The sequence below is a fragment of the Pseudopipra pipra genome, chromosome 2 (assembly GCF_036250125.1).
Source record: "Pseudopipra pipra isolate bDixPip1 chromosome 2, bDixPip1.hap1, whole genome shotgun sequence".
Taxonomy (NCBI): Eukaryota; Metazoa; Chordata; class Aves; order Passeriformes; family Pipridae; genus Pseudopipra; species Pseudopipra pipra.
Window position 1 is genome coordinate 20,348,303 of NC_087550.1, and position 21,937 is coordinate 20,370,239.

The 21,937-nt window shown below is 38.8% G+C and overlaps 1 protein-coding gene across 1 annotated transcript in view; it reads right to left on the bottom strand.

The window, feature by feature from the left end:
- The window catches only part of ZPLD1 (zona pellucida like domain containing 1), a 30,607-nt gene extending 27,101 nt beyond the window's left edge, over positions 1 to 3,506 (bottom strand). The window contains exon 1 of the mRNA XM_064644184.1: positions 3,147 to 3,506. The gene's annotated coding sequence lies outside the window, so the exon portion shown is untranslated. The remainder of the gene's footprint in view (positions 1 to 3,146) is intronic.
- Positions 3,507 to 21,937: the final 18,431 nt, after the last annotated feature.

Below are 21,937 nucleotides of genomic sequence, written 5' to 3' on the forward strand. Positions count from 1 at the left end.
ATAAATCTAAACAACCCTTTGTTGAACAAGTCAGAGATCCTGACTTACTAGATTTAGCTCATTCACTTCAGACTGTCAAGGTTATGGAGTAGTTACCTGCTACTCCGTGCTAAATATCAGTTATTCTAGCTTTTTCTGCATCCACTAGTGAAACACTAACATTGTTTAGATGTGCTGCTTTCCCCTTACACTGTTCCATATTATTTTTACCATAGCTATGCTTGGTGATGGAATAGTTGAATTTTACATATTGTCTGAATATTTGCTTTGCAGTCCCAGAAAGGTGACTTCAATAGTGTATTTATATCTCTCTTCCAGATAATTATTTTAATGATTTAAGGAAATGCTAGTGTTTTCCAAATCATGCCAATCCTATCATACAATAAAGGTACTGAAATACATACCTGATAGATAACCTAAAAATTTAACTCTCTGTTTGAAATTATGTTCCTAACTTTATGTTTCACAGATACCTCAATAAAGTGTGAAAACACAAATTAGCTTTAAGTTCCACATATAAAAATGCACAGAAGGACACCTCCTGAACCTCCCAGAAAAGAGAGTGATCTCTATTCTGTTCTTCCAACCTGCATCAATTAACCACCTTTCCCACAGGACACTCATGCAGATACGAAGCGCAGTAAGTTGTCAGTGAAAGCAGATCTGAGAGGAAAACAGGTCTGAAGGAAGTGATTTATGGTCAAAGCTTCAGACTTGAATTAAAGAACTTTGAACAAATTATCCTCTCACTTTCACACTCTTCATACTGTCTACTGCATCAGAAAAACTTTGACATCAGCAAGGGACCTGAGAAAAAAGAAAGGAAATTCTGCATAAGATTTAGAGACTATTGTAGTGAACAGTCTGAGAAAAATCCTTGTAGCCTAAATGTGGATGTTCTTGACAAAATAAGACCTCCTTTTCATCATTAACATCCACGTAATTTGATTTTTGTTCTCTGCATTTCTTCAATCTTGTGGTTTAGCTCTTAAATTCTTTAGTACGACTTCAATGGATTCAACTGAAATGCCAAAAATATAAACCAACTGAAAACATTGACAGATTCTCCATTGAGGTCACTGCATTTCTGACTCACATCATAAAACTAACATAAAAATCGTTTTGGATTTTTCACTTCTCACTTCAGCTACAAAATACTACAAACAATGTGATTACAAAACAAAAGCCGTCAACTAACCACGAGCTGTGCTGCACTCACACACTAGATAGAGAAGTATCTGTAATGAACACAACTACACTGCTTAGGATATTGTCTAATTAATCCAACACTAATAAAAAACTGGGCTTATTTTGTTCTATTGCAGCTTGTTTGCACTGTGTTTCTCTTTCCCTTTTAGTGGGAGACACTGCAATTTGAAAATCAATGAGACTAAAGCAAGTCCAGGCTCATCTTGGACAGAAACAGAAAAGCAACAATTGTGTCATGTCACCTGCATGGGGAGTGTACAGAGAGTGTCCCCAAAACCTGGAACGAAGAGACTGTTACTGAGCTTAAATACGTTCTCAGCACATACACATTCAGTCTACAGATTTCCTTCTCAGACCAATGATTATTATGGGTGTTTCATCAGCTAGCAAATTTACAGAAACTATCAAATCATTTTATATAGGCCCCTATAGTGTCATCCCATGCTACTGGCCTTCAGTTGCCTCTAACCATGGTCTGGATTCAAACATGCTGATCTAGTGATGAGATGCTCTTAATCCTATTGCCTGACCGCAGAGCCCTGCAGTCACACAGGCAGATAAAGGTCTAAATGAGTATCATTCTACTTAATTACTCTTTTTATGCTTTTGAAGAGAGCAATATAAATATAAATCTTCAGTAAAATAATTCTTGATGTCAGTAGCAAGTAGATTATACTGCAGCCATCTGTTAGCAGCTTGAAAAGTTACAAGTAAAATAAGACTTCCCTGACAAAAAGCAGCAACAGTTTATGCCATCATGATTACTTCAATTTCCTTACTTTTAGAAACAGCAATTAAGCAGCAAAGTTGTAGAATAATGCTGCAGTACAGTACAGCTTTATCTAATGCCTAGAAGTTAAATGAATTTGCAGTAAATAATGCTGCTAATATCTTGGTCAAAGAAAGCATGTAATACCACAGGTTTCATAAACCGTGAAATGAAAGAGCACTTACACTCTTCGCAGCTTTATATTTAAAAAGAAAAACTATTTCTATTGTGAAATAGAAAATATTCACTTATGGATATTTCTTTCACCATGTTTTGAGTCCCTCTCATAGCCATTTGGGACTCAAACCAAGGTTTGAAGTAGTTTTTTAGCCAACCTCTAAAACAAGCCTGAGTGGTACCGCTTAAGAGCTAGCTGAAAGAAAATAAAACATCGTGCATTTGTAAAAACATTCTTTGATCAAGAACATGCAAGCAGGGCCAACACTCCTATCTTCTGCAGCTCTTAAAGTTTTCCCCCACAGTACCCAAAGCAATTATAGTAACTATGTCAATTTAGACTGTATCAGTTCATCAGCTTAACTGAAGACTTGATTTCAAATCCCCACAGTCTTCATTCAAGAATATGTTGTCATTATTACTACTTTAAAAATAAACAAAGGTGGTGTAATTATCACGTCCAGTCAGCTTTGTGACCGGACACGATGTAATTTCCAATCAGCGACCCCATGTCATTCAATTGCAGTGGAGCCAGATAAGAAGTCTCGTTATCAAAATTTCCTTCCATCAATGCAATGATTGTGGGAACAGGCGGATACCACAAGTTGGATAACATTGTCTCCTTCAAGCAATTGATTGTTTCCCTCCTGAAAGCAACCTAAGTGGGTTTAACATACATTGACAGCCTCAGCATTGCATGGGGTTTGTAATCTTCCTTCCCTCCCATTAATAGCACAAGTCTGGCCTGAGTACTTTCAGGTAAAAGCTAAGTTGCAAAAGTCAGTCACAGTTGGATGCTTATTTACCATCATGCTTTCATCAGCCATTCCCTGCGTACTTCTTCCCCAACAAACTACCACTGAGATTTCCTTTTGAGCTTAAATTTGCCTGACAGGTGATAAAGTAAGAATTTTCTTTTAGAAGTAATGAATACTTCGACATTCACCAATATTTTAGTAAGTTCTAGTTGGTTGACATGGTGGGCACTTACCCAAATCCCCTGTAGCTGTTGAGTCAGCTGTACTCCATCTATCCCGTGCTTCTGCATGTGATCAAGTGTTCAACTCCTCTGCCCTGCAGAACTTTTTCAGAAAATACTCCAAGCCTGTGGATGGGGGAAAAGAGACACTCATTATGAAAATTCTTTTTAAAATAGGCCTGGATTTCAGATGGGAAAATTTGACAGGTCTCAGAATACTTTACAAGCCTGTTCATCATCAGGCTGAAACCTGAGTAGGATCTTTATGGTGGCTTTTTGCAATCCTTTGCCTCTTTTTTTCTTGCAGGCTTTTGATCTGCTTCTCTCCACTTGTATGAAGATCTCCAGAGACCATGTGGGGCAAACAATCAACCTGGAGAAATTATTCTGTCATCAGCTTGTTGAGGGAAAACCTTGTCTGCTTGAAAAGAGGGGTGGGAGGAAGGAGAGAGATGGAAGCAGTGAGATAGGATCAGTAACTAAGCTGCAAGGTTATCAATGTCCCGTTGTGTGTTGTGAGAAGTGTCTATTTTTTTCAACTCTGGGCTAAACTCATAGTACTAAACAAAACAAAAGCAAAAAGAGCGACATTTCACGCTGTGATGAAAATGTGATATAGGGGTGTCATCGTGAATACAGGTGTCAACAGAATGATAATTACCAACAGGACATCAATGCACACAAAGCCAGCTGCACACAAAGGCAAAGATCAAGCTGCTAGAAACTAAACCTGCCTCATAATATCTACTCCTCTATTTCTGGGATTTGGAGGGAGGTGAGGGGAGGTACTTAACTGCATTAGGGTTTTTTTCCTCCTTCCACCCTCTCCTTTCAGTTTATATTGCAACCATCTGTGCCTGAAAGCTTTCGTTACACCTTTACCAGGGAAAACAGTAGTTTATAGACTTTTGCACCATAGGGATAACTTTGAGGTGCCTGGATTTGTTGGAACTTAGGTCAGTTTTTAGAAGAGAAAAGCCCTGCCTGTGCCATGCCTTCACTTCATTCAGCTCCTCTTAAACATCAAAGTCCCGTAGGGCACACTGTGCACATTCATGGTAACCCAGGCAGGGCCCAAAGAGCAGCCATGGCAGAACTGGCAGTGACACAGTGCACTGACCCACTTTCTCCTCATCATCCTACGATGTCAGGGCACTGACAGAGGAAAGCAGATTTCCCTTTTGACACTGAAGCGTCACACAAATACACACTAAAATGTAAGTTTCACAAACAAGTGCGTTTAAAGCACTGTCTACCCTTGAGTTGGCTTCCAAAATGGGAAAATGTCTTTTTACTATGTTTCATTATTTAAGACATGTATAATATCAGAAGTCATCCCTTGCCTTTTGGTCTTCAGATGAGATTATTGAAAACATCAAATCATCTTAAAACACTGACAGCAATCACAGCTTCTGAATATCTGGGTTTCTCCCCTCCACAGGAGAATGCACACAATGTAATCCTGGCCCAGGATGACAGCTGTCATCCCATCTTTCCCTTGCTGCAGACTGTGCCTTTCAATGAACAAAGGAAACAAAGCACAAGGTTGCAGGCTAAAGGTTGAGACTCACTGGCCACCAGCAGCTATGCACAGAGGAGCAGTGGCATTGCACTTTTGGGAGACACAGGTCTCCCCGCAAGTTGTAGGAGCAGCTTGGCTGAGGAGAGTGCACTCCTACCTGCCCACACATGTGAGCAGAAGCAGGTTAAAAGCTGCGCAGCACAGCCCACAGAGGCTTCATTGCAGCCCTTGTGCCCTGCAAGACCAGCCTTCATCCCTGTAGGTCACAACACGTATCCCTATGAAAAATCATCACTGACAAACCCCTCTCTCACCATATGCTTCTCAGGGAAATGGCGATTACCTAGATGTTCCCAACCCCCAGACAGGTTTCCCAACCTGGGAGCACAGCAATTTCTCCCTCGATCTATTAAAACGCCATAGGCAAGGTGGACAACAGCCCTAACCTGTTCCATCAGTATTTAACTGCTCTGATTTATAGAAAGCAATCAATCAACAAATCTCTGTGCTTAGTAGAAACAGGCCCTTCACTGTTATCAAACTGCACATATCACTGACCTGAAGATATGTTGTATGCCCCAGAAAATCCAACTTTCTGTTTCAAGTCCTCTGTAGAAAATTCACTAATTTCACCGCTATATAATGTGTTATTTATCTATTCTTTAAATTTACAATAAAAAGAAACTCCTAAATTCTTTGACACAGAAAAAAAATGAAACAAACTTGAATATTTCACCATTGGAAGTATGCCCCCAACTTTGATTTTTTAATCTTACAATGTATTTGTAAAGAAAACTATTTTCACTCTGTATAATATTCAATAGTTTTGCAAGTTTTTAGTATGATTGAAAATAGTTATTCTGGTCAGAACAAATGTAAGACCATAGTTCTATGAATAGATCACAAACAGCTTTCCAGATGTACCTCATTATAACTAAGAGACATCTTGCTCATTTCCAAATTAAAAATCTGTCTCCATCCCACAGATTCCTCTGATGTCTCACTCACAATTTATGTGTTATTTGAGATCAGACAAACTGATACTTCTAAACAGTAATTTTAGAGAAGTTTCGGACGCAGTCTGGTTACAAATATTATCAATTAGCCTCTAAGGAGCCTTCTCTATTCATATAAAAACATACAATGCATAAGCAAAAACATTTCTTCTTTCCTCTTCTCCAGGATTTAGAAAGTTCCCACAGCTTGCTGCCCATATCTAAATACCTGTGAGGAGACAGAGAGGATGCAAGAGAATAGAAAAATTCAATAGAAAAGAACAAATTCCAAATAAAAGGCCAAGTCCAAAGATTATTAACCAGTCCAGATTGAAGCCAAATTCTACTGCTGATTTGCCCACACTATAACTTTATATTTTGCCAGATCTGCATTTCTCTTAATAAAAGTAAGATACACAAGATTATTCGTTATTATTAACCATAAAAAAACCCCAAACCTTGTTTTTATCACTACTATCCTCTTATATAGAGCACTGGAGTTATCCTAAACTTGCATCTACCAGATATAGACAATATCAGAACTTCACTGTTAATGTGAAATTCCACAAACCTCAGCTAGATTGCTAGCTTTAAACACAGAGGCTATTTCAAAACAAAATACTCTTCAATTTTTTAAGCCATATGGAATTCCTATGTTCAGCTGAAAACTGAAATGCTTTGCTCTATGAAGAGGGATTCTGCCTTTTTGGAAATGATCTCTGAAAATGCACAGTGGTTGCTGGAGTGTCCATGAAATGAATTTTGCAGCCTAAATGACCTTTTAATGGAAAAATTCAACCACATAACATTTCCAGTGTTTAGGAAAAGAGGAATTTTTACAGACAATTAGACAGGTAGCTTTTCTAGTCATATGCCTTGTCTAGAATACACATCAACATCGAATGTTTAAAAAAAAAGTCTTGGGGGAAAAAAAAAAGGATGGTTAAAAGCACAGCTTCAGCTGACAAGATGCAAACAAGCAAATCTTTCCCACAAAATAACCTGTCAAAAGTCAGCATGGTTTTGGGGCATATATTGGCATATATAGGCTTATATTTGAAAGTTATCTCGTGGATTTCCTCTCTAGATGTTATTATCATCCACATACAGCTATTATGCCCCCTTTTACATACCTCTCTTGCAACCAGGCCTACACTAGGTACTTTTGGTTCTTCTGACAATGAAATTTTGGAAGCCTCCAAACACCTCCACCACTTCTCCAGTAGCCTCATGTTTCTCATACCTGTATTCATCTGCATTTAAAACCCACACACACTTGCTTTTCCAGCCATTTCTCAGTATTAAGTCCACATTAAGCCCCTTAGTGTAAGCAATTCACATTGTTACTCATGTTTCTTTTCTAAAACATCAGATTTAATTCAGAACTCAGTTAATCTAGATTAACAATTTATGTTATTCTTACAATACCTAGCCAATGTGTGCTGCAGCCACAAGGAAAAAAAAATTAAAAAAAATCAATACTGCATTTTACATGAGAGATTCCTCCCCAGCAATAATCAAATACACTTACAGAAACACATAGCTCAAAAATTGTCATGGCTCTTTACATTATTGGCATCTAGGGAAAACACGCACCAGTTTTAAATAACTGAACAGTATTCAACCTCAAAACCATCTGGTTCACTTTCTATCTTGCCAAAGCAATTGTAATTTAAGTCTCTCTAATGTAAACTGTTAGCAGAACACGGATCACAAGTGAAAAAAATGATCATGAAATTATACTTGCACTGAAACATCAGAGAACCCAAATCCAGTTTAGGCAGAGTTTTACCAAAGGCAAAAACGTGATCTGAAGAGGCTCTAAATAACCCTGGCATCAGCTTCCTCTGGGTACAGCCCACAGAACTGGGATGGACAAAACCCTGTTAGTTTTATTAGTACGCAATAACATACATCAAAAAAAACCAACGTATTTCAGTACTAGCAGAGGTAAATGTGAATGAGAAATGGTTGTGCTTACAAACTGGAAATGGGAATAAAAAATACACGCAAGATTATTTCAGCTTCTCCAGCTTTACAAAAACCCACCTGCTCAGTGGCAACAAATATATTCTCCCAGTGCTTTAGCATAGCATTTAAAAAGCTCATTTCTTGATTTAAAATTCCTCTTTATTTCACAATTTGCCTGGTTTTTAGTTTTAGATATTTAAGCCCCTACTAGCAGGATCTCCATCTAGTATCATAGATGAGCTTAGCTCACATGTAGATGTTTTGGAAAAGAGTTTTCATGTTACAATAACAGATCTGACAACCTGCTCTCAAAAATAGATCAGGAATTAAACTTCCTCTTGAATTATAGAGAGAATTTTTATTTTTTCCCATGTCTAGCAAAAAAAGTAAAAGTCACCTTGCAATCACTTTCTCTTATCTTCAATCATAGAGAGTTACGCTGTCCAAACACATGATGCAAGTTTGTTTGTATGACTTCCATTTCCAAATATACACACTCTTTGGTAGCATTAGATAAATCCTAAACATTGTGTGTTTGTACATATAACTGAGGTACACTCCTTTCTGAACACATTTCCACCTCCCAGCCAAAACCATTCCTTTCCTTTAACAACTAGATTATATTTAATCTTTCATCAGTTATAGTATTTTTTTCTTCTACTGAGGCCCGCAGATTTTCAGATGAGAAAGAGAGGGGTTTTTTTGACTTGAAAGGAACATTAACCTGGTCCTCTTGCTTTACAGCATAGTCTTTTTCCTTGTCTCCCTTTGCCATTAGCTTCTTCAACTAAATGCAGATGTCACCAGCCTTTCTTTAGCGAAGGGAAATAAGTGTCCCATTAAGTACTTAGAGGAGTGGACAGATTCTCCCATTCAGCTGGTTCCCTACACACTTGCTGGTGCTGAACAGCAAATCTTCTATTTCTGAGAAAGGGCTATCACAGAGAGGTCATTTTCCTCTAAGTGGTTTCCTTATTTCATCTGTTCTCAAGTTTAGTGTTAAGTTGCTGAAAGATTACCTCATTCATATGATTGGGAGCCTGTTCGCCTCCAGAGTGTAGGGTGAACGAGGCAATAATTATTTGTTTGAAAAATACAGGTAGTTTAGCTTGCATTGCAAAGAAATATGCCTGAATTTGCCATTATTCCAGGGACAAATCCTGAAACCTTTATTTCCTTTTCAGAGAGTCAGGCCCTGCTCACAATGGTGAAAAATTACATGCAGATCATCCCAGGTGCTGCTCCCACTCAGTAAGAGTCCAAAGCAAACCAAAGCAAAGGGGCTGCCTGACCAAGCACTGCTGCAGACCATGTGTGCACCCACACTCTGGGGTTCTCCAAGGAGGAAAGCAATCTCCAAGTAAGGTAGGATGGGAGTTTAATGTACTTTAATACACCAGTGAAGTTCCCCAAGCCAAATAGTTTCCCCCTCCGCCTCCTTTGGTGTAAGCGGTTTTTTGAGTTTGAGAGCCTGGTTTACATTACGCTTAGAAGCTTCTTTTGGAGGTCTTTTATTTGTGGGTTGGGGGGGGGTTAGAGATGGTTTTATTCAAGGAAAAAAGGCAAGAGCTAGTGCAATAAATGCAGAGCTTCCCATGTTTATTTAGTTCACAGACAGATTTATAAGACCGCTTTCCCAAGATCTTTTTCCCAAGTAAATACAGCCGCTGATATGGTTACTAGAACAATGCAAGATTAAAACTTCAAAACAATAAGACCATTAAGTGTCAGGAAACTCTGATAAGGAAGTGAGAAAGAGCAACAGAGATCAGAAAGATTTTTCCACAGAAGAGCCCTGACCCATTCCTCCTAGTCTGCACCTGCTATCAGAATTCAAAAGCAGAAAACTGCCCCTAGGAAGAAAAAAGCTCACTATACAATTCCTATGAACTGGATTTAAGATGCATGTTCATTATTTTGCAGAAGGAATGTTCAGCAGGATCAATATGCCATCAAGATAAAAGAAGAGAATAAATTGTCCTGGGAGTTGGTCAGAATTTTCTTTACTGTCAGCCAGGGAATTAAAAACAGGGCAGGAGGCATATTAAAACTGTGCTTTTATAAGCTTAATCAGTAGGCTGGAAAATGAGTTTCACAAAGAGATAATGAGCTCCCAAATCATAATTTGCCAAGGGTGCATCGATTTTCACTCGTCTTCAGATCATTTACAAGCATCCAGCACAAGAACAACTTTCTGCCCCAGGCCCCCACCAAGCAGGGGCATGTGCCAGAACTGGATCCCCCTGCACAAGGAGGAGTTACCAGTTTAACAGTTGCATCAGCTAAAAAGGTCACGAATTTTTATCTTGGGCACCTTCACAGATTAACAGATTAACAAAGAGTTAATCAAAACAATTGATCAAAACATCAGGGTCATGCTGACAGCACTGTGGCTTTACCAAACCCACAGTCCCTGGCCTCATCCCCCTCCTTGCCCAGCAACTATTACAGCATTTATCCAACACATAGGAGAGCAGACTGAATGTCCCTCCTCCAGATCCATGTTGGGGACCACTCCATTAGGTCAAAGGATGAAACTTACTCCTGGGTTACTGACAACAGGTTTTGTCCCCACCAACTCATACTGAACTGTGTATACAAATACTCTAATTACCAATTATAGCAAATGAGAGAATAATCCAGTTCAGCACATGCTCTAAAATGCCTAAAGCACTGTCCTTGAGAAACGGGACAAAGTTGAAATAAAGCTCTCAGACTGGAGGGGCATTAAACCTGGGTCTTCTACACCTTAGTTAAGCAGTCACATCGCTAGACTAACAGAGAGGAGCTACTGCAGAGGCAGACTTCTAGCAGGGAAACCAAAATTTGTTATAAATAACATCAAAAGAGCAATAACAGAGGTTAAAAAAAATGGTATTTTCATTCAAGTTGACATTAGATTTCTTCCTTTATGGCAGCACACAAAAGCCATACACACACACACACACACACACATATATACATACATTCTTGCTACCGTGAATCAGGCTTGTTTTCCTCTCCCGCCCAACATCACCAATCCATAAATGCCCTATGCCAAAAAGAATGACTGGATCTTTTCAAGAAAAAGGTTGAAATATTTTCAGGAGAAAGGGAACAATCTTGCCATCTCTATATTTTGTATTTAGAGTTAACACTGACGTACAAAATTCAATGTTAACTCTTTCTCACTTGTTTCACCCTTTAATGCTTTCATCTTATTTGATTGCACCCTGCTCTTGTCAGCAAGTTAGACTGCCTGGGTATTAATTGTGAGATGTTCTGCTATGTCACTTCTTCACTGTGTAGCAGGTACAATTTAAAGAGTTATCTTCATTCCAGGACCTGGTTGAATTCCAAGTGAGCTATTTGTTTGTCAAGGCAAAATTCAATAAAAGATGTTGTTTATCTTTAGGAGTTATTTATCTTCTGCTAGACAGTAGAGTAATTAAAAAATGGTATAGTTTGGAGGAGCTGAACAGGTGGGAGAGTTGAGGGTTTTTTTTCTTTTTTAATTTAGTGTTGTACTCTAAAGTCCACTAGCACTTCAAAGTCCTTTTTTTCTGTAGCAAAAGGCACAGGATTGTAAGAGGGGGTGCAGTTCCAATCTTTGGACATACCTGTTCTTTTTTCTGTTCTGTCACATCTCTGAAGAATTCAGACTTTCTCTAAGTTGCTCATTTCTATGGAGAATGAGAACCCTTGGCTTAGTAGTCAGGCAAATAAGACCAGATATTGCTCTTATGTGGAAGGCGGGAGGGAAGGAACCTTCAATAAATCCCATTACTCACTCTCTTTCTTGTGTTATTTGAACACATATTTTAATAGCACCGTTTATCACACACAACAAGAAACAACCTCCCCCAAGTTCCACATTGAGACCACTCAAAGAAGTTGAGCCTTTCTTCCTTTGTGCATTAGATGAACATGCCCATCACCAGACCTTAGCACGTGTTTGAATTGGTAAGATTACTTTCACTACTTCTCCCTTTGAACCACCATTCTCAGAAATACTCTGAACTATTTTACTGTGCAGTGACCAGGAACAGGTTGCACTGGAGAGGGTCTGGAATCTCCCCTATTAGGGATAATCAAAAATCATCTGGATGCAATCCTGTGCCTTGTACTCTAGGATGACCCTGCTTGAGCAGAGAGGTTGGATCGGATGACCTGCTGTGGTCCCTTCCAACCTTACTCAGTTTGTGATTTTGTCTCATCTTTGTTGTTACAAGTGTCGGCAAAGCAACACCTCAGAACTGAAAATGAAAATGTACTGGTGGTACAGAATTAGAGGCCTTAATTTTTATCTTCCTTTATGCAAAACCACTGCAAAGAGCTACAAAGTTTACATTCTGAACTTCATACTCATTTTCTGGAGAAAACATGGAAGAAATGAATGCTTGAAAATCTTCATTAGTCTCCACACTATGGAAAGATATTGTTGGCTAAATATCAGAATTGCCTATTAAGTACCATAACAACAGATCAAAGTATATGCCACTAAACTAAACAAAAACATTGCAAATAAAAATAAAGGCAAAACCCAAAACATTGTGATTAAATCTACTTTAAAATAATCCATAAAATCAAGAAGTGAGGAAAATATATCCTCTCAAGAATTACAGCTCCACTTGATCTATTTCTTTCCTTAATATTAAGTCCACTGCATTATTTATTCATTCAAGTGCTTTAATCAAGATAACCACTCAGAAGTTATTTGATTTAAAAGTACTGTTACTGCTAAATGTAGCAGTAACAGATTACAGCAATTTGCAGCCCATGGTGATGTGCAGCAGCACAAAAAATTAGCTGTATTGAGGACAAGTATTGCATGGTTACAAACAAGAAAGTCATTCTGTGGTGTAAAAGGAGATTTTTATTTTTTTTTAATAAAGAAATACTGTTGTGAGAGACAGCCCTCTCTCCCTCATGCTCAGCCCCAGAACCACGCTGACCACACTGCACCACCAACCATAGTCTAAAGGCTTATTCTCCAAGATGAGACAATGTTTAACTTAAACATGCCCCATACTCGCAGCCCTACCCATCGAGAGCCAGGCTGTAGCAGCAGGGGACCTCAAGCATTTTTAAAAACCTATCCAAGAATATTTACGTGGACAAAGCACCACTTTATTACGGCTACACAATTTGCACGAGTGCTGCCATGCTTCTGAGTGCAGAGCAGTGATGGCTGAGACGAGGCAGGGCTAGCTAGCCACAGACTCATGCTTGTTAACAGCTCCACAAGGATAACAACTCTTCCCAAAACAGGGATTTTTAGGTAAACGTTTGGATTTGTGAGATGCCTGGACACTACAACGAAGAGTAGCATTATATTCCTTATAAGACATAGCTGAGGTTTTTAAGTTTCAACTCTGCATGTTGACATAAAGTGCACAATGAATGCTATATACTCAAATAACAGGGCACCAGTTGTGAGGTTACATTGTCTGAAACGGTCTTGATGGGATGAAATACAGTCAACAATAGGCTATTTCATCACATGAAACAAATATCAAGACTATTTTAACATCTATGTGGCTGAAAGAAATATTGCCAGGTGAAGTTTTTTGTGAATTTTTTCCAAGTAATTTTTAGCCTTATTCAAAACCTAAATTTAAATCAAAAGAACTCTGTATAAAGTCATGTTCAGCAGAAGTTTTATTTCTTTTTCTACATATTTTCATACTGTGGCTGGAGAGTCTCCTGTACTTTATTGTGTCTAAAAGTACTTATTCTTTATTCTTTTTTAAGTGGTGAAAACAAAATCAGACTAAAGGGACCAAAACATTAACATTTTGGTCATTGAAAATATCTCAAGTAAAATGTTAAATAAATCATTAAAAGAGCATCAGAATTTGAGTTTGGGGTTTTTTTTAGCTTGATACATCTGAAAGAATTTTTTCAGAAGCTGAATTCCATAGAACATTTGGAACTTCATTTCCATTTCAAATCGGGGTGCTGGAGAAATAAAGAGATCCTTTCCTAAAATAAGGGTGGGGAGGTTCTCCTGTGAAATGGAGAAATCCATTTCTCAGTCAATTGGCTCCATCAGATTTCTTTCTGAAATCAAGCCACGGAGAGATATAAAAACTTTTAAGTAACATGAAAAGGAATACATTGAATACTCCAGCTAAATTGAAATACAGACAGTTTTAAAATTAGAACAGAGAAAAGAACATATGAATAGCAATAGGTCACAAAACAGAGAAGCAGCAAGAACTTTTGCAATGTTACTCCTGAATGAAATACAAATGGCAGCTTCAAGAACATTCTTGTAGCAAAGGAGAGCTGCAGACCTAAGACTGAATTAAAAAGAATGCGGGAGACAGCTAAAAAGCTCATATCACATTGCAGAGCTGCAGAAACTGAAGATCATCTTTAAGAAACCTGTCCAACACATACCCAAAAACTCTTTAAAATAAAGCTTTATCCTTATGCAATAAATCTTTTTGTACATAAAATATTATTCTTCCCTCAACAGGACTTGTGTACAACCTCGGAGACAGTCACATAAGAGGTGAAGAATCACGTTTATGTCAAAATAGGTATAAGTCCATGGCAACAACATCACCAATAGTAAAAAAGCAATTCAAATAAAGATGAAAACTCTTGCTAAAATAAACTACAGCTCTAACAACCAGTGATTATAATAGTCTCTGAACAGATGCACCAGGGTGTGATCTTGTCTCTGCTTTAAGCCAGTATGTCCACAGACTACAACCATACTTGTAGCTTATAGCTTAAGCTAGTGCACAGAAAGGAAGATCATAAACAAGGCCTACTGTTTTTACACTTTTTCCACATAGGCCAGATCATTTTCAGCTTTACTTCCAAACACGAGCAATTACTATTCCTTTTTATGATTCTATGCAAAAAGCTGCTCTCTCTAGATGAAAGAAAGCTACTTGCAAGACAAATACATTTGGTAAAACAATTGTGCTTTGGAGAGTTTACTGTCTAGTTTAATACCAAACACTATAACCAGAGATAAAAATAATCTATGGAATGAATATACAACATAATGCGAAAGTTAAAAAAAAAAAAAAATCCTCTTAAATTCATTTTTCTTAAATAAATAACAACCTTTTCAATTCTCTTTCAGCTTTGTATTTCTATTTTCTTTCAGCTAAAGCTCTATTTAAAGAACTTTATCTAGTTAAAGCACTCTATGTAAAATTCATTGATTATTATATGCTGTTTCTATTGTAATAATCCTACATTTGTGCCAGAGACTGCATAAACAGAAAGATGATAGCATCTGTCCCAAAGACTTAGTAATTATATTTGCAGTACACAAGAACATGTGGATACAGATAGGATAGCCAGAAAAGCAATGAGACCCCACCCATCAGCATGAGGAATTGTGATCCTTGGCTGTGGTTCCTTAGGGCCTTCTCCTGGGGCAGGAGAGGAAATTGGCCAGTTAAATCCTTTCCCCAGCCATAGGCCTGGCCCCCTGCTCCCAGCCTTCCTGTGCTCTTTCCTCTTGTGCTGATGCATCTCTTCTGGGAATGGAAGAGACATGTCTTGGACCATGAGCAGTCCAGCCAAGATGCATTCAGGCCTTAAGGTAAAAGAGGCCTAATAGGGAGGGAAACAGGTACATTTAAAGATATTTGCTAGGATTTCTTCCCTGGCATGAGAGGAAGCAAAATTCTGAAGATCTTTTTTTAAGATTTAGGCAGGAGTCATCACTGGTAACAGGGAGAAGGCAACATTCTCAGTACTGAATGAGGAAGGAGCTATAATATCTAAAGCTATGGAAGACCTTGGCAAAAAGCACAAAGTCAGTGCAAAAGAAGGCAGTAGCAAGTCCAGAAAGAAACAAGCAACACTGTACTCCCAGCATGGCACTGCCAGCTCAAACCATACTTTGGCATCCTAGAGGAGTACATGAAATGCACTCGGTAAAGCTGACTGAAAATGATGCAGTCCCATCTCTGGGACAAGGCACTGAGTGTAAGGACAAGAGCTGTCTCATCTGCTCCCCCAACTAGGAAAAACAGATTTCACAGAAGGGATCTGCAGTACTTAGACATTGCTTGGAGATAATCACATTAACACAGATCAATACACCTGGGTATGTGTATCAGTTTTTGAAAGGAATTACTTCCAGAACTCACTTACTTCTACTTATACTCACGTTGTTCCTCTGCATACAGTAAATTGTAGCATTTCATCACTTCATTTCAAAAATCTACATTAATTACTACCAGACAAAGACTCTCAGATTGTAAACACCTCAAATGCTCATATTGGGATTAGGTAAGGATCCATAACGGTGTTATTCAGGAAAAAAAAAAAAAAAAAAAAAAACAAACTATGCACAAGAAGAGAAGAACAAAACTGACTATCAGCATAAATACCTAGATCTGATTTATAAACCATAACTTTGCAAGGACAGCTGACCTTGCAGGCAGATCCTTTTATAGTAAGGATGCTTGTTCCAAGGATATGAAACATCATGCAATTAATGATGCAGACAGACTTAGCTTTCAATCAGTTTCATGTGAGTTCATTTATTGACTTAAGTTAGCATGGCAAATTTATGAAGAAGTATTGGAGCTAAAATACACTTACAGGAGTAGTAATTAGGCCACATAATTTTCCCACGCCCTAAATAAAAAAGCCTTCCAACCAACATAGCACTTCAGGCCACTTCAGTTTTCTACCTAAATATTTATGTTAGGAAAAATTTAGGCAGAAACTTCAGTCTATTCTATGCATATTCATGATCTCCTAGTAAATAATCGATGAAGCAGATTTAGTGGCTCCATTAGATTAGGGTATCTTATATTTACATCATTATTTCATCACCTGTACCCTTTAATTTATTTATCTGGGAGAAAAATTATCTCAGCTTAGATCAAGCCTAAGGCCTTTTAAGCACTAAGGAGGAACACAGTAGGTTGGATGTGCCTATCTGCCTTGCACAGATCAGGACAGAAGGATGGGTGTTTGGAAGCAAGTATAAGAAGGCATAAAAATAAAAATACCATCTACAAGCAGCACTAATACAGAGCTGATGGCAATATAATCCAGTACTCTGACAAAGAGGGAAGCAGGAAGGCAATGTGGTATAGGCAGTCAAATGATATCAGGACTACTTTCCTCAAAATTCACATTTCTCAGCACTTTCCATATTTGTGTCTTTTGTACCCTAAGACTCTCCCTTGGAAGACCAGACTTTACAAACACCTTGAAAACATCTCTCTTTTTAATTTATGTGAGAAAGTAAACCCCATGTGGTCGCCTTTCTCAGCTACAGAAATTCAGAAACCTCCTAACTTATGATGTACCTCATGCACATCATCTACCTCTTTTTTGGTAATCATCCTCTACTACAGCCAAACGATTGGATTCCCATAACTTTCAGTGTCTTTCCTGTCTATGACCAACTTGACTTAACTATGTAAACCAAGGCAGGCCATCTTCCAGTTTTTCACACACCAACTACCACGAGTTGCCCTGCTCCCCACTAAGCAAACCAGAGCCAGCTCAGGTCACCACTACTGTGCTCACCTATATCCTCACAGACCTCAGTTTTAAGTCCTCTGCTCACATCCTTTTGCACCTCTCCACCCCTCTGCTTTTTTGTGTCAAATCTGTACCATATCTCAGACAGAAGCATGAACTTCTGGACTAGGTAAATACAGGGGTAAGACCCCACAGAATTCAGAGCAGAGAAGGTGAGTCTCAGTTAAGGGTGCAACCAAGACTAACCTGCTCTAATGTGAGACAGCAGCACAAAGTACTGCTGACTTTTGAGTCTGTGCTCCCTTCAGAACAAACATCTTCCTTCTTAAACAAGACAACATGAAACAAATGAAAAAAAAAATCCACAAACTCCAAAGAACATCCAGATGGGAATCAAACTGTGTTGCTTGCAGGACTTGGTGGTATGTATGCTCCTCTAGTGCACAAAATTTGTACCATTGACTTTCACCAATTTAGTTTCCCATTTTTCTGGAACACACTAATGTAGCCATTCCTTCTTTTCTCCATTCAGGAGATGCATAGAGGAGACTTCACTGAAAGCTGAAATGTTGTGTTAACATGGGCAAGACGAATAAAATGGATTTCTACACTTCCTCCTAAATTGCCATAGAAAAACGAAAATAAACTTTTCACCAGCTGAAACATTTTGCAAGATCATAGTTTCTCTGCACTGTCATACAACTGAACAATTCCAAACCATTCCCAGACTTGTTCCAGCACCTTTGAAACAATCCTGCAACGTGATGACAAGCCAAATCACTGGTTCCACTGCCTCTACAACCAAGCTTTTGCACTGCCACCTTCTCTCTTTCTATTGCAAAGAAAAGCATTGTGACATTCACACGTTTTTATACGTTAGACTGTTGTGCACATCTTGCTGGCTGGTACCAAAATTCATTATATTTCACTAAGATTTGTGGCAAGATTTTTCATACCATCGGTACGTTTCAGGTTTGTAAAATGTTCCATAATCAAAATCCCATCTTTTTCTGTTTTGCCAGTCTTGCAAAAATTGTCTTGCATGCTCCATGTCTGTCAGAAGAAATAGCAGATGCACCACATGTTTCAGATCCCACTCTGCAGAAAACCAGTTATTATATTTTCAAAGGTCTTAGGCTATCATGGCAGTTTCATTATGCTCTGCAAGAAAGATATCAAAGAGATATTCTCTGTCACAAGCTACCATAAATACTAACATTATTTCTCCTGTAAAGCTAACACCCTAAACAACTAGGCAAGTCAAACACTGTTTCCAGGACCTGATTCCTCAAGTACTGACAGACACACAGTATCTTCAGGCACCCAAGTCACTCAGTGCCAGGGAGCAGCAAAGGGTCAGCTGCTCGCCAGGGCAAGGTGAGCCAGGAGCCCTGGTGGCCCTCAGCAGCAGGTCCCAGGGTCTGGGGCAATAGGCAGACCTTTGTCACAGGTTCCATGAACAGCCCCAGACAAGGCAAGAAAGGAACCAGATGCAAGGCCCATCAGGGAGCCATGGGCAGGACCACAGAGAGCTCTCTCCAGGCACTCTGGAGATGTCAGAGTGAGCCAGACAGAGATGCCCCGGTAATCACCCAGCCAAGCAGAGGTGGGTGAGGATGCAGGGCAGTGGTGGGGCTAGGCTGCCGTGGTGGGACAGGGGTTTTTTCCTCCCATCAACTACAGGACTGGATCTTCTTTTTCAGCAACACGTGAGGAAGTAAGACTGGGTTCCTACTGCCATTTATTGAAGCCACTGTCCATTCCTCCCCCAAAGGCAGCCAGCCTCATATGCCTGGCCACTCATGCATAGGAGATTTAGGAGCCCACCATCCTGACTGAGCATAGCACAGCAGCTGGCCTGCTCCCAAAATTAAGCTGCTTATTTCTCTCTTCAAGCAAATACATAAAAATGCACCCCAGCGGCTGTGATTAATGTTGGTTTTATCAATCATCCAAAAGCTCATCTTAAGAGTTAGCTACTCTTAATTTATTTTGATTTCTTAAGCCAGATTACTGACTAATCAGAAATATCCTTACTTGTCATTATTTTATACCAGAAGGATATAAACCCAATGTCAGGGACTCCTTGTCATGCTGACTAATTATCCTAGTTCCCAGACTCCAGATGAATTCTCTACTTCATCATCCACTTGGTTTTAGCTGCAAAGTGCCTATGCCAGGGCCCTGGAAATGCACTCCCAGGAACTAGTTAAACAGGGACATTGTGCCATTTTTGGCATTTGTAATATCTGATGGGGGGTCATTTTTCCTCCTGCCACTGCTTTGATGGTTCTGTCCTTTGGTACTTTAAAGGGTTTTGAACAATACCAGTTTTCATGTAAGAGATTTTTGGGGGTGGTGTTTCATCCCTGCTGTGCCTTGGCTTCATCTATGTTGACTGCTTTTCCTGAAGGTGTTAGTGACAACTCCAACAAAGAGACTTCTTGCCAAAAACAAAGTTCTGAGTTCTCTGTATCTTGCTTCATAGCATGATTTCAGTTACTGGTATCTCCACCACAATCAAACATTTGTATGATCCCTCTCTAGGCTGCGATTCATTCTTAGAAAAGCATAAATCTTACTTCCATCTTCAAACCAATACTGAAGGCCAGAGGAACTACTGTAGTGTTCTATCCTAAGCCTCTGCATGGCACAGACCAGAAAGCCTCCACAGCTCTTTCTATTTCAAATTATAACTCCTGCTTGAACAGTTCTTGGGTTTATTTCATTTTGTTATCTTAGTGCTGGTGGAAAAAAAGTAAAACAGTAAACAGAGTTCTGGATCAATGGCAAAAAGTGGCTTTGCTTTATGCATTCCCTGTAGCATTCAGGAGTTTATTCACTTCACATAAGTAGCATGTGTACAAAACCCCTTACATTCAGTCTTTCACAACCAGCTTTGAGAAACACAGTCTCCTAAGGTAGCAATACCAAACAGTACAATATTGATACTATTGCCTGAAAGAATCATGAGGGAGCCAGAAAATAGATTCACCAGGCAAATTTAGTAGAGATAATATAATAGAGCAGTTTTAATAGAAGGCCTTCCACCACGGGGGTATGGAGACGGGGGCGCCCACCTGCTTAGGGGATTCCACAATTTAAGGTATTATCCTGTCCAATCTCAGATTTATCTGCCCCCCAGATCCTTCCCCCAGCACACTCCTCTGGAAATTGAGGTAAGGGGCTCGGGGATCCCCTCTTCCTCATCTTTCTCTTCGTCACAGCATTTCCAGTCCTTGGAGCTCCTCCAAAGTTCTGGGTTTTGAAGGATGTTTGACTATGGTCTATCTTGTTGTTCAGGCCTAGAACATTGTGCAAACGTTCTTAAGCAGAAAGAAGGCTTACCTTGAGGGAAGTCTAAACAAGCTAAGGAATTTAGAAAGTTAGATATGAAATGGTGTAATAGGGTTGGGTAAATGTGTAAACTACTGTGCTAAAGGGTGAGCTAACTACGGCTACTTCTAAAATCTACATAAATTTAAAAATCAAAAAAAATCCATGGGCATCAATGCAAATACTCCCATGATCAATACAGATTTTGGAATGAGATAAACGCTGACAAACACACAATGCTTATTCATATATTATTAGTGGTATAAGGCACACAACACTTAGTCATACCTTATTAGTAGTATGTCTCTGGGTGTATCAGAAGATACCAAAATGGTAGAACACAGCACATGTGATCATAGGAAAACTCTACATTTTGAAGGGATTGAACATGACACTGGTCCACAAAAAAAAAAAAAAAAAATCAGTTGGCACTGTTAAGATGGAGACAGGAACATAGAATGTAAAGATTTCAAGGCAAAAGTTAGTCCAACAAAGTTCAGATTTTAGTAATAAGTACGACTCCAAAAATGCCATGCCCTGTTTGGAACAGCTTTTCTTTGAGAAAGGGAGAGGCTTAAGCAGGAATCTCTCCCTACAGTTTTTGCTTCTGCCCCCAGAATCTGAGACTAATTGAGAAGCATTATAGAAGAATTTCATGTATAGCCTTATTTGAATTTACTGTGCACACCACAGCATCACATTTTCAACAGCTGAAGAACTGATTATAAAACTGATTGGTCTTTACAGTAATAAAATGGGGATCAAAAGTTATCTGCTGGACCTAGCAGAACTCAGTTATTCCAAGTTTTTTTCAGGCACCAGCTTTCAAACGCTTCAGCTCTATGGAAGAGATAAGAGTTCAAACACAAAAATAAAGGAAATAATTGCAAAAGGAAAGCAAACGTTGTGTTCTTCAAAAATCAAAAAGACCAGATAAAAAACTCTGATTAAAAAAAAATGTACTTCATTATGGAAACCAAGACATTTGATGCTCAGATAACCTAAATATATTATGAACAAATATCCTGATTTTTGATACGTCAAAATAGAATTTGAAAAATGAGTAAGAAAATCGTTCTGTATTTGTTCTTGCTTAAACTCCATTAACTTCCAGGAACAGTTGTGCTCTCAGGCAGGGAGAATACATGAAAAGGATACACTTCCAAATACAAAGAAAAGCCCTTCCAAGCCTCAAAATTAATTTTGTAAACTCAAAAGCAGTTGTTGAAATATGCCTAATTTACAGTGCTATACTATTTGTCCGTTTATACAACTAGAGACTTCGAAGACTTCCATATGATAGAAATACAGTAATTTGTACTAGTAACTTCACAAGAGAAGAAAGATACTATCATTTTTAGTTTAGATTTCTTGGATAAGAATCACCACATTTTCAAGCAGCTATTTTGAAAGCCAAGTTCTATATATTCAGGTTCCTTACACAATATAATCTATTGAAAAAAACCCAGCTGAACTGTGATTAGTAAAGGGCATGTATTTCTTTACTTACAAAAATATAG